Source organism: Rhea americana, unplaced genomic scaffold, assembly GCF_003343005.1.
Source record: "Rhea americana isolate MKP2758 unplaced genomic scaffold, rheAme1 scaffold_100, whole genome shotgun sequence".
NCBI classification, from domain to species: Eukaryota; Metazoa; Chordata; class Aves; order Rheiformes; family Rheidae; genus Rhea; species Rhea americana.
Window position 1 is genome coordinate 2,130,375 of NW_028185040.1, and position 14,248 is coordinate 2,144,622.

Consider the following 14,248-nt stretch of genomic DNA (forward strand, 5'->3'; position numbering starts at 1 on the left):
GCATGGTGAAAGCACTCTCATTTACAGGAATACAGGTTCTTGCAGCTTCAGATTTTTAAACGTGAACAAAAAAAATTCTCAAAAGTAGGGTTGGTTAAGTAGCTCAAATAGCTGAATTCTCACATATACATTGCTATCATTTTAGATGAGACATTTCTTCATTTTTCCAAAAGGTTAAACTATAAATTCTGCATCCAGCAGCCCAGGGAGGCTTCTTCTAATGCCCCAACAGCCCATCATTTCATTGTCTGGGATGCATCAGGATCAGATAATACTGATTAACTGCAAGGCTTTGTGTTCAGAATGAAAATAGAAGCAGGTGAGGCTTCACAATTTGAAGCTGCTAAAAAGCTTTCTACGTATAAGCTGCAAGGGTGGGAGAAAAATAAACTGCCATCTGCAATGAAACTAGTAAACTACATAATGTTTGATGAGAAAAGAATGTACAAGGTCATTATCATACTATATATTGCATAAAGGGCAATCTCTGCAGAGCAGAATTTATGATCAACCTGTGTTTCACAGAGCAGGTGGCAATGCTGCCCTTTTGGTGCTGGCAAGCCAGAGGACTTGTGCCCCAGCCATCTGGAGCTCCATCAGTGTGCACCGATGCTGGAAATAAAAATGCACAAGGATTTGCATGGCTGATTTTCTGCTTCCTGCTTTGGCGAGGACAGCAGGGACAAGCAGCCATGCCTTGCTGACCGCTTGTGACAAGAATTTGCTTGGCAGCACAGATCCTCTGGTGGCCAGATGAAGCAGGCCATCTGTTAGCTGTGGGGTAGCAGTCAGCAACTGCAGGAAAAGGTAAAAATTAAAACCGAAGGGGGAGTGATGAGGGGGTGAGGGGACAGAAATCAAAGCAAGGACAGAAAGAAGAAACAGTTAGCTGTGCTGCAGATTCTCTCTTTTTCCAACAACAGAGGGCGTCCATCGCCCATCTTGCCTGCAGTCCTGGCCCGCTGCAAGCCCGGTGAGACTCTGGAAGCTCTCAGCTCTTCATTGCAAACAAGACAGAGCAACTGTATTTATAGGAAGCAATACATTCTGTGTGCGCTATATCACCAGAAGCAGAAGAGGCAGGAGGGATAACACTTGTTTCAGGCAATTAAAATGACCACTTCTTTTCATTAAAAGAGGAAGACATTTCCAGATTGAGACACAGAACTGCTTATARTAGACATGTATTCACAGAAGAGCTGTTTAAAAATCCACCAGCCCTCTAAGCTGACTTTGAGATCTGCTGGAATAGCAGTTTCCAAAAGTGGGGCACAAAAGCATTTACYTTCTCACTTCTCTGGACCTTAATGCTACTAAGCAAGCCTTGCATACTCCCTAATCTGCARGAACTCAACCGCCAAGAGCATAGGGCAGATTGTAGTTTATAAACTACGGTAAATTTGCATTGCKTTAGCCCATCAGCCTTTATCTTAAATCCAGCTTAGTCCTGGGAGGGGACCTTCAACATCCTGGTTTGGAGATCAGGTCATCTACTAGAAGTGGTGACTGATGTCAGAGCCAAAAATGGGAGGAGTGAAACTTAGTAAGAAATCTTCTAGCAAGAATCCTTGTAAGAGTGATCACCTGCAACCTCTCTCTGCTTTTGAGATCATGCACCTCATCCAAGGCCATAAATCAAGCCCAGGACAATACAAGAAACAAAACTTATATCTCCAGAGACCCTGATACTAATACTGTAGCAGCATTCACTTGCACAGGAGCTGTTTGCTAGAGCTTGGGTTTTCAGCTGTGATAGGATGATTGGGCATTTACTCCAAGTGCTGGTCACAGTTCAAAGACTTTGTTCAACTCAAGTCTTAACCTGGCAATTTCTGATCCAAAAAAAAACCGGAGTGTCATTTCAGCTTGTCCCATGGTGTTGAATGTGTTACTTCAGTAGCCCCCTCAGTCTCAATACTTAACTGAAGGTTAAGTAACACACTCTGGTCTCATCTTCTGGAGCATTCACATTTCCCATGGGCTCTAGAAGGGAATCACAAATGCATTTGAGCCCTGTTCCTGTCACAAAGGTGCTCAAGTTTTAGCTCAAAGCAAACAGGTAACACATACTTCCAGGGAGAAGAAGAAATTTTGATTCAAAGTGTCACAGCAAATGAGTGAATTTAGAACTGGAAAACACTATTCATGATCATGTTGCACGAAGAGATCAGTTGCTGATACATATATAATTTATGCTGCTGAGTCAGCCATGTCCCAAATTTGCAGTTTTAGTTATTAATGTAAATAAACAAAAACCCCAAGAAAACAAAAATACCCATATCTAGCAGCAGTGCCAGTCACTGAGTAAACACATCATTTGATTAAAGCTTTGAAGTGGTTAGAATTAATAAGTCCTACTTTTCAAATGATAGGAATTGAATTTGAATCAAGCAAAGCTTTGCTAAAATAACTCATGTAGCTGTTTTCATTTCTCATGTAGCATGCTGGTTGTGAATAAGTAAAGTGCCCTTTAAAGCCATTCAAACTCTCCCCCCTGGAAGCCCCACAAGGTGGGCACGTAGTCCCAACTTTCCTGTTTGGTCATCCACTGTGATCTTTATACTTCTGACACATTTTGTGTAAGGCAAAGTACACATTCTCTCCTTTCCTCCCCCTCCAAGTTATTATGCCAATGAAAATTTTGATATATTCATGTTTTCTTCAAAGTTCATGACTGCATTGAATGCCTTCAATGACAAAAACCAAACATCTTCACACAAAATCCTCAACTTCCCATCAAATCTAAAATTTTCACATTTTTGTGGCATTTAGATTTTCAACAAAAGCCCAAGAAATGCCTTTGTAAGGAAGGAACATGCGTTTCCTATGGAATTTTATTTTATTGAACAAGTGTTTGAAAAGAAAAATCCCAACTAGCTCTGTCAGAGGATTCGCTTCCAGTACAGCATGTTCACATTTGCAGCTGGATAGTGCTGCTACATAGGAGAACAGCTGTGCTCAAATTGCTTCTTTCTTGCTGTTCTGAGACTTGAGGGTAAACTCATCATTATATCCATTAGCAACCAGTGGTTCATCTGAGCACAGGGTACCAGGTATCTGCTGTGAGTGGAATAGGTATGAATACTGCTGTTCCTCTCTTCCCATAACCTACACACAGGACTATGCAAATAATGACACATCCACAGAGTTAGATTAAAGATTTTTCCCCTCCTCATGTCCATTGGTACTGAAACTACATTTCAGCCATTGTATTCAAATAGATTTACAAAATTAAAAGCCTTCACGTTCACCTTTCTACTGTGACTTGCCACTCAGCCTTGATTAGCAGAGCAAACCACTTTCTATGAACTTTTTCTATGTTTAAAGTAGACAAAAGCCATTTCTGAGAGAAACCTCACAGAAGACAACAGCCTGATAGTTAAGACTAAGTTGAAATTTCCCTCTAAAAAACCCAGCATTTAAAACTTGCCTATTTGAGAATGTTGCCCTGTTAAAGGTGCTTGGTTTTGGACATTGCACTCCTGCAAGGCCAGAGAAATTTTTCAAGCCAATTATGTGTTTCTGTGCACTACAAAAGTCAAGTAACCTAGAACTGAAGCATTCAGTTTTCATGAAATGTAGCAATATGGGAAACTGGAGGTTTATGAGAGCATATTGTGAGAGTCTGCCAATACTAAATAGCAAGTCTTGATACCCTCTGATCAGGGGTTGATTGGTGGAAGCGACTGACTGAAACCCCCTTCCCCCCCCCCCCAAGTGTATCAATGACTGGAAGCTTCTGAAAGTGGAAGGATCACTGGAAGCATCCTGTGTGCAATAAGCAGTGACTGCTGTCAAAGCAGGGAGGCCAGGCAGGAGGCAGCCACAGTCCCAGCCCCAGATGGCAGCAAAGGTCTTTATGCTCGAGTATCAAGCCCAGGAAATACACTGGTGGCCGAGGTCTTTGGTTTGGAGGCCAGCTGCAACTTCATGGCTGCCGTCCTCACAGCGCTGCTCCACTGGCAATGACCAGGGAGATCACTACTCATCAGGGACCCTGCAAAGCCATATATACCCTGGCTGTGTGCCTGTTAGCTGCTCAGACTGAAGGACAGAGGGAGGGAGAAATGCTTATTCAAAAGCTTTGACCCATCCTGATTATAGGAAACGTTAGTTCTTCTAACCAAACAACTATGAAAAGAAAGATGACAGACTCGAAAAAGAATAAAAACAACCCTGTAGAACCAAAGATGTCTGTAAAGAAATATTTGGCTTTTATTCTGGAATGAAATAAGTTTAAGTTTCTGAGCCAGATTGTTTACGGTTGAAAGCACTCAGTTTACCTGGGTATTTTTAACCAACCTGCTGGACAGATCTGTTGAATTAAGCCATGAATTATTCATAGCATCAAGAAACAGCGCAGGCATTCCTATGATATCTGAAAACAGTGACAGCTTCTCACATTTTTGCTGTGCAACTGCAGATCCTCTCTCCAGAGTCTCACAGGTTTGGCCAAGGGAGGCCAGAAACAAGCTTGTCTTATCTGCCTCTGGACAACTATTTTCACTCAAGTGCTGGAAACACTGCGGTGGGGGGGGGGGGGAGGAAGAGAAAAGAAAGAAAAATCAGTAAGACCTATTACAGTGGAGACAAAAAAATAAAAATTACAGAGTACTTTGTCACTCTACCACATAAGATTTGATTCTTGTGTTTTAGGGGCTTAAGCAAGCCACATCTACCAAAGCAGACAAAAGGTCCTCGGCACAGAGAAAGGAACAGCAGGGAGGAAATTGCTGCTGATTGTTCTGGAAATATCCTTCACCCAACTTACTAATTACACACTCCGTTGATCACCTATAATTATGATCTGAAAGGAAATTCTACACCCTAGCAATTTAGCTGGTGTTTCTTTTTTAAAGTCAACAATTTCCACTCTAATGAACCTCAGTATGAAGCAGCAAAACCTTGGAGGGAAAGGCTACAGACACCAAAATGAGTGCTTGCTGTCTCATTAACATTTTACTTGCTTGGCTAGGAGTCCTTTTGTTACAGGAAGCTAAGTGTTTTTATGGGCAACTCTCCTGAATCTGTAATATCCAATATGAATGTAAGTGATTTCTGCTTTTAAGTTACTGAGCCTCTAAATAATCTCCACTAAAGCTAATGTAGCCATAGTCAGTGTGCAGCTCTAGCTAAAATGCAAGTAATTGGTGCCTTGGCCAGCTCTACAGAAAGCTTTAAACTTGACATTTGGCAGCTGTTAATATTTATAGCTGGATGGACCCAACTTGTCAGATACAGACTTCCCCAAAGCGAGTGTGTCAGGGGCTAAAGTTTCCTTTCCAGCTGATGAAGTTAATGACAAGCTGAGACACTAACCCAGAATGAAACTCACAGCAAAACCAGTACAGTTTCCCAGCGTAGGTAGAGCTGAACGTATCAACAGCACATGGGTATTCATGGGCTTTTTGCTTCTTTCCCACCTACAGTCTAGATTTAACACAACTTTAGGAAGAGTAGAGMCTTAGGGAACCACAAGGAGCACAAGACAGTACAACCTACATTTCAATCATTTTTCTGAGAAAGTAATGTAGCAGTTATCTTAAACAACATTACCATGAGGACTCCTAGTGTAGCCAGCCTGTTTGTGACAGTAGCCCACAGGAACAGCAGGAAAGCTGCATCATGGCTCTGAAAATAATTCATCATAGCAGGCCAAACATGAAAATAAGAGTGCCACCTCACAAGCAGAGATGTTTTTAATAAAAGCATGCTGCTCCTCAGCCTTGCTCCCACCTTCTCAGTGGGTAGCTTGTTCAAAATGAGAGCAGAAACAGAAAAGGAGGGTGCAGGGAGGAAAGGAGATTGGGCTGCCAGCTAACAGTCCAAGCGCTCCTTCCAACCAGCTTCTCACTGCAGGGATGGAGGGTGCAGGTGGCAGGAAGAGGTGGAAAAACAAAAGAACAGCAGAAGCAAGGCCAAAGCAGGGAGAACTAAGAGACAAGGAGAAGCAGGGAGAACAGGTAACAATACAAACCAGTAATTAATATTTCTAATTAGGATTTCGGTTGCTCTCACCATCCTTCCACAGAAACCAAGGTCAGTTTGTTTTTTTAAAAGATCTCAGACAAGCATTAAAGTCAAAGGCAAAACCAACATGTGATCCAAGCTGTTTGATGTAGGAAGCTAACAGCCTAAGAGCTGGGGCATCTCAGCTGTGCTCTTAAACACTTGAGGACCAAGGAGAAAATCCTCCTCTCCAAAGGGGAAATTCCCATCTGCACAGAAGGTTAATTTTGGAGAARCATACCCTCCCTGTGCTTCCTTCCCAGGGACTTGATTTAACCCTGCCTTTGCAGCCCATGCCTTTTAGCCATTTCCCAGGAGTGCAGGGCCAGCCACCACCCTGAGCACTTAACAGGGTCACGCACTCTGCTGCAAGAACCTCTTAGAAGCTTCCCTACCTCCTTCTACAATGCTAGAAGTCACCTTTTCCTCAGAGGATCTCTTTTCTGCATACTGACTTATTCCCAAGAACATTAATGTGCATCGGTGTGAGCATAAAATCAGCTCTGTTGCAATTAATTTCTCTCATTTTCACCATTTCTTATATTGCTGTCCCTGAGATCTTCTCTCCTCTGCAGCTGCGTGTGTACTGTTGGTCTCAAATCTTTGTTTGCCAGTGCGAAGCTTTGTGAAAACGAGTGAAAGACTGCCTGACATCATGAATCCTTAGAGGCTCAACTCAAAATTCTCTTCTTACAAACTTCAAGTTGAAGTAAATATTGATAGGCTATAAAACACAACACTGGCACTGTAAGCACTTTTTAAAACAGTAAGTTGTTACGCAAAGAAGACAGACTAGATGCCAGCTTGGCCCCACATAGCTTTGGGATCAGTCACACATACTGGGCCTTCTAAATGTTGAGTACCACTGTGTGCACATTGGTTCCAGCAACAACGGGCGGGAAAACAAGTGGWCTCACTGGGGCAGAAAATACTCAGGATAGCCTGGTATTGTTTTCAGCATCAGCCAGTGCTGAGAGAAAGGGTAGAAGACATGCATACTTCTTCCAGAACTGGCTGTCAGTTTCAGCAATCTGAAGTTAGGTGTTTTTTGAGCATGGGATAAAAAGGGTTTGAATATTTGATATGGAAAAAAAAWTTGACTTTCATGTTTTATACCAATGCCAGTTTGCAAGTTTTGTTAATTGCACTAACTTRTTCTATAAAAATAGAAAGCAAATTAAAAGCAGTTTTTTGAAATACAACTTTCACATATGTATGGGATATCTGGCATTCTGAACARAGTCATACCAAGTTAGAACTAAAAATGACTTAAATACCAGCTACTAAACAAAAACACTTCACATACGAATGTTAGCGCTACTTCCAGTCCTGAACTGTGCCAAACAACCTGTTCTTACCAAGCTGGTTTTCCAAAGTCTCTTGATCTTTAAGAAAAAGCTCTTCTAGAGATACTCCTGCAATGTATACTGGATCAGAATTTCCTTCTGCATCATGGCTGTCTCACTATGTCCCTAAAATGAGGCACAGGATTTTCAGGCACACTTTTCACAGCTAGATTAGAGCTTCAAAATGCTTATACCACATCATCCTTACCTTGCATCAGAGAACCAGTTTRAAGTCCTAAAAGAGGCCAGGGCTACACAACAAGAGTGAAAAATAGATTCAAAGGAGACTGGATGAAGCCTAGGTCCACTGTTTGACTTCAGCTGTGCCTCCCTGACACAATAGGCAGCACTGYGTGGATAGGACCTTACACAACTCTACATGAGAATGTGTTTCTGATTTGCTCTTTGTGTATTGAAGGCCAAGAACCTCAATTCCCAAAGACTGGCAGCATAAATGCAGAAACCAATAAACACTTCCATGGTAGGTCTGATATGAGGTTTCAGCAGAGGTCAAAAACTTACCACCCACAGCATACTATTTCAGATAGATTATCGAGGAACACCTCTGACACTTAAAGGACTACTGTCCCCACAGAGCCCACTACAGCACCATATAACTTGGTTCTACCAGGTACTTGTCCTCACAGAAAACAGCGGTGCTTTATTTGTAAAAGAAAATTGACCAACTTCAGATTACAGCCTTTGACCTATCCTTCAGAAAACTCATCCCTATTTAAGCAAAGAAAAATTTGCAAAACCTGTTCCTTTCCAGAGTGAATTCCAGAACTGAGATGCCTTAGCCTCTCTATGCAGGGGTTAGGGATAGAYCTTGCTCCTGAGAAGATGCAGCACTGCCTGTACACACAGCACAGCTAAGCAGTAGGAAATGGCTAGGACAAAGCCACATCTGCAACACTTACYTGGGAATTAGTCATCTTTGGCTTCTGAGGATCCATTACAACACCACCAAGACAGAAACATCCTGTAAAGTCAGTGCCTTTTTGGGGGAAAACCTATTCAGTCTTCTTTTAAAGATGTAAAATTAGTGGTTACTGCCCTTTAAGTCAGCTCATGGTCAGAGCACCCACACGAGAAGCTGAAGGTTCTACTTTAAATCCATCCTCAGGCACAAGAGGAGCTCACCTTCTTTCCAGAAGGTCTGTCTAACAAAGGTTAGGAGACCTTTATTTTCTATTCTGTTCTCTCTCCAGCCTCTCAATTCTTGAATTGTTTCCTGCACAACAGCACAGTTTTGGGAACAGGGTGAAGGGTGCTACCCATCACCAGCCACTACTCAAAGCTAGCCTCGTACTTAGGGCATCTTCCTAGCAAAGGATGGTCACACTGACCTTTGGTCCATCGCTTCCCAGGCAGATGCACTACTTCCTTGCCTATCACATAAAAGGCAATCATTCCACCTTTAATTAAATGGAAGCAACAAGAATCTCCCTGCATTCAGTAGAGCCAAATCCTGGGTACTTCCATCCATCATTCTTAGACTTCCCATTGGATTATGTCCTTGAGGCTCTTGTACAGAGAAGTACATTTACTGCAAACATCAGTTGGGCCAAGATGCACGCTAGGCACGCTTTCCTTGCCAAGACTGAAACAACCATGAAGAAGGATGCACAACTACAGGCTGCTGAGAACTTCAATGCCAAACAGGGAGAGTATCTGTGAAATACAGGTACCCTCAGACACTATGGCAGCTAGCAGGAGTTAGGAGTGCAGTTTTAGGTAGACCTAAATTCCACTTGCATCCTCTATCACGTATTTTGGTAGTGATAGTTGGAGACTGGAGATTCCATGGTCAGGTCATTCCTTAACTTTCCTCCTGAATTACTTAAAAAGCTGCGAGAATGAGGCATAGGCTGACTTTAGACTTGATCTTTCCTATCTTTGAACATTTCCTAAGAAATCCATATATTTTTAAAATGAGACACACTTCTGCGCATATAATATACATTACCAAAACCAAAGTCCTTAGTGGACGTACTAACACCCCTCTAGCTTCTCTGTTTAAGATTAGAAATAGTTTATGATGATTTTCAGGAGACTAAAAAAGGAAATTACATGTTCCCCCTCACCTTCTTTCATATCTGCCTCCTTTTGTCAAAAGACGAAGAGCCTATGAAGGAACAGATATCACTTCCTCCAAAAGTGCTGAGAGGAAAATCTGGAGATTTCTAGCTAAGACTCAGGAGAGTCTTAAAATATATCTAGTGGTGAGAAATTCAGTGCGTTATGTCCTCCAAAATATTTTAGCATTAACTTTGTTAAGCTTTGCTGTTTCTATCTTTTCATGGCATATGCAAATAAATGTGATCATTCACGAGAAGTGAAGTCTACTTTTCTGTCAAGACAATCATCTTAATGAGTAATTAGTGTAAGAGTATTAGTAACATTAATGCTTAATGAGTCAAATCTTCTTTGCATCATATCCCCTAGTTTCCACAGCTTGCTAAATAAAAGTTTATTTATTGTCTTAAATTAAAGGACAATTCTGAAATGAGATTTACTAAAATTACAAAGAAGGAAAAGCTAATCAAGATAATTAAAATGAAAAATAGTTAAAATAATTCACATTCACCTGCAGTTGCAATATAGTTGAAGCAAGAGTTTCTAATTAAATGAGAAAGTATGTGAAGTGTAGTTCAGCTGATTTGCATTTATGGAACTGGAAGAAAATATTACCTTATTAAAGTGAGTTTCAGAAGAAATGTCATAGCACAGAGGTTGGCCTGACTTGACTTTCTAGCACATTATGCAGTCATTTATAAATTTCACTGCTTCACAGAGCCAGCTCCTCTGCGGCTCTAAATCAGCATGGTCTCGCTGAAGTTAATGAAGCCACATCAATTTATACCAGGTAAGCATCTGCCTACTCACCCTTTCAATATATCTGTTACTTCACTGAGCAAAATTAAGCCACATCTGCCACTGCGAATACCTAAGACGCCAATGGAAAGAAGTGTAATACTGCTGAGCCCAGATGATCAATTTACCTAAATTCTGCTGGCTGAGCCAGGGCCATAGCACACTGTCCACCTTTGCTGATTTATTCCTGTGGCTACATACAAGAGAACAGGCTAGGTGGTAAGTGCTGAGAAGCTGGCTACGTGCTAGCTTTTTTGGGTGAAATCTGRGAGGTGAATGTCACTTCTATCAGTCATGTTAAAAGTATGAGTCATTAAAGCTATTATATTTACCCAAATCCATGACAGCCCTGAACCTGAGCTGACTGCATATATTTGGAGTTGACTGAGGGAAGGAGGAGAGGGGCTTTTGCCAGCACTGCCTGGCCCAATGCACAGTCCCTGCTTCACGGGGAAGCCTCTGGGCTTCCCCACCTGTGCTCCCTATGGTGAGGCTAACAGATGCAGCAGAAATGAGGAAACCAGCTTCTCTTCCACTACGGGAAGCAGCCTCACATTGCTTTATGAAAGCAGAGCTGTTGCTGGCCAGGCTTGTATTACCCCACTGCCTGTGCACCAGTCTTTAGCTAATATAATTRCAAGGGAATGTGAAGTATTTCATTCTGATTAATTTAAGACAATTCTTGTGTTTTAAACTCCTGAGGCATAAGGAAGTGTCTTCTGGGATTCAAATAAATAATGTATTTCATCTCAGAGATGGGATAAAGCAGAACTCAATTATGAGCATCTGCTACAAAATCCCAACTTTGTCCAGATAAAAAGCCCACAATACATTGTATTGCCAGAATATTTACTGTGTCTGTTGAAGAGAAAAATATCAGAATTCAGTCTACTGAAGCAGCAAATACTATTACAGCTATTTTATCCTTAGGGTATATATTTTGTGAAACTGTGCAAAAGAAAATGAGCACGTCTACCACGTTCTTTAAGCTTTCTCTAGACAAACTATATTGAGGGGGGGAGGCAGGGAGGATGCTATGGTCAAGGATTCAACTATCAAAGTTGCACAGTGCAGAGACAACTACTTGCTAGCAGATATAACCAGAAAATCCAATAGAAGAGAGGATTCAGACAGAGGAAGAGAAGGAAGGCTCATTCCCAGTGCTGCTTCATTCACTGCAGCTACAGGCCTAAATTAACCTTGCAAAACTGTCATGAAAACGTATCAGGCCAAGCATAAAATTTACTCTACAACTCTCTATCATAACAATGATGACAAAAAAAATTAATGACATTCAGTTCACCTGTCAAGCTGATTGCTCAGCCCAGATAAAGAGCAACAGTTTTGTCAAGCTGTTTTAGCTGACAAGCTCCAATCACAGCTATCTCCTTGCACAATACRCAGGCAGTACAAGTCACACTAATTAAGGGGCTGTTCAGCCTGTTCTTCTCAACTGCCAGGGATAAGTGGGTGGCTAAATGGCCTAGATTGCCCTTGCTGTTAAAGGCAGATTGCATCATTTGGTCAAATGACCTCTTGGTTCCATTTAAAGTGCATCAGGCTGTTTTGTTTAATTTTTGTTTTAAATCTTTTCAGTTTAGCAGTAACTCTAGAATCATATATGTGCCTAGAAAATCCATTTTATAAAGACTAAACTGCCTTAATATTGAATGTGCAAAAGCTTATATTTATGTTGATTTTCTATACCACATATCAGAAGAACTCTATGTGCTTTGGACAACTTGAATCAAGGCTAACAGTAGTCAATATTACCAAACAGCTGAATTACAAATTAGTAACCTATAGCCACTATGAGAACAGTAACTCATTAAAAACAAGGAAGGCAAAGGAACTCATTAGGAAGGCCAGTTAGAAACCACCAAAACCAGCAGGAGATGCATGTATTCATTCTTTCTTTACTTTTATCTGTCCCACTGTGTCATTGGCATTCAGCAGCACTGCTGGGAGCAYGAAGAGGAGAAAAAAAAATACAAGAAAAAGGAAGCAAAGAAAAAAAATGACATTCTTATCTAGGCTGGGAACTTTCATCTTCCTTATGATTTTTAGGCTCTCGTAATGTTATAAAGATTGTAACTGATACAGGCCTGTGCAAAGAAATTATGGGGGACATTAGTACAGGGCCCTTTAAAAAAAAAAAAAAGAAAGAAAAAAAAAAAAGAAAAGCATTTCTAAGCAAAAGCTCTGCTCTTTAGTCTGAAATAATACTCCAAGGATGGCCAAATCAATAGTATTTTACATCAAACAAATGAAAGTAGTACAAGCATGTGCAGGGAGGCTGAATTCCTGAGTACTTATTAAAGGTTACGCTAGTCCAAGGCACAGGCCAAATGAACAAATAAGACCTGAAAGAACTGCCAGAAAGTTGGAGAGGGTGGGCTTCAGCTGTTCTTTGCCTTTTGTATTGATTTTGCCTGACACTGATCAGGCAAAAGAACTCACCACAAAGAGTGAGCTGGCTCTTTGAACAGCTTTCTGATGACTCAACACCTACTATAGCCAATATTGGCTTGAATAAACTGGAARAGCTGGAGGAGTTTTGTACAAACAGTTTCCAGAGACTGCAAGGGCTGCTTGAAGATTAAGGTCATACACAAGATTTCTGGTCTGGGCTCCAGGCAAGGTATTCATCTCCGGGCAGTGGATTTGATAAACATGTAAGCTTGTTTCTTCACAGGTGTCTRCTAGTCTGCAATGCCAGTACTTTGACAGTACCTTTTTATTCTCAGTGTCCAAAGCCAGAGGGAATGACTGATACTACCATCTCTGCAAAACAGACTTTCAAAAGGCTTTTAATACCAGAGGCACTCAARTTTCCTATATACTTTCAGAGAATTTTGTATTTTGAGATGGTGTCYAAAACATAGAAAGCACAGTAGAAGTTGCTATTTTTGTAAGCGTGTATGTATACAGCAAAAGGAAATTGTAAAGACAGGAAGACRTTGAAGAAAGAGGATGCCTGGAAGACTAAAAGGAGAAAAATAGGGAAATATTGTATATAGAAAAAGAGGTATAGCTGAAAAGTGTGGTATGCTTTACCTGAGACTGAGGTCACACTTAGCCAATACATCATTCCTTCTCTGTTCTCAAAGGAGAAGTAGAGGAAATAACCTCCTGTGGTCTTTTCTAAGCATCATTCTCCATGAATGAAAGAATTACTATAAAAAAATGCACATTATTTGAAATACTTGTTCAGTCTGGGAAGTTGTTGGGAGTGTCAGCTGGCTTGTTTGGGAAGTCAGATGACTTTGTGTGGCCTTGGAGAATAGGAAGTCATACAGAGAAGTCAAAATTACCAAATTCAGCCGGCAGTGTTTGATCAAACTCTTCCAGCATTATSCTCCACTGCATTCTTGTAATTAAGTTGTTATAACCAGATTTCTAAGTTTGTCCCATGCCTTCCCTGTATTACTTTTGGGCACAGAGAAAGAAACAGATTTTACTCCAAGAGGCCTTCGCTTCTTTCAGAGTGCTCTGTAAATCAGGTGGGCTGCAACATAAGGAAACCTCCAGCAACTAGCAACTGCTGAAGCGCACAAGCTTTCCTCCTGATGACAGCAACATGCAGTGGTAGTGCTGCAGCCATGGCTGATGCATTACAACATGTATTATTYAAGTGACAGTCGCACAACCTTTTTTTGATCTGGATGGTACACAAGCTTCCATGCTGAAGAAACTACTATTCAAAATTATTCAATGAACTGTTTCTGTGAGCATATGACAATCTGTTAGGTGTTTCTGCTGCTGCTGCATTTACTCTGAATACTCATTCTTTGTGATGAGATTTTTTTAAAAAATATTGAGCAAGAGGTCACTTAGTATTGATTCTGTTTCTTGATTATAGCACTCAAACACCATTAAGGCCAGCATAATACGACTGCTTAAATATCGGCTCCCATTTGCCATTATGCCACTTTGTTCATGAACCTCAGCCCCCTTAGACACTAACTCTGCCACCTTCACATGGAGACCTTAGAGCAGGCTACCCTATTGCTTCT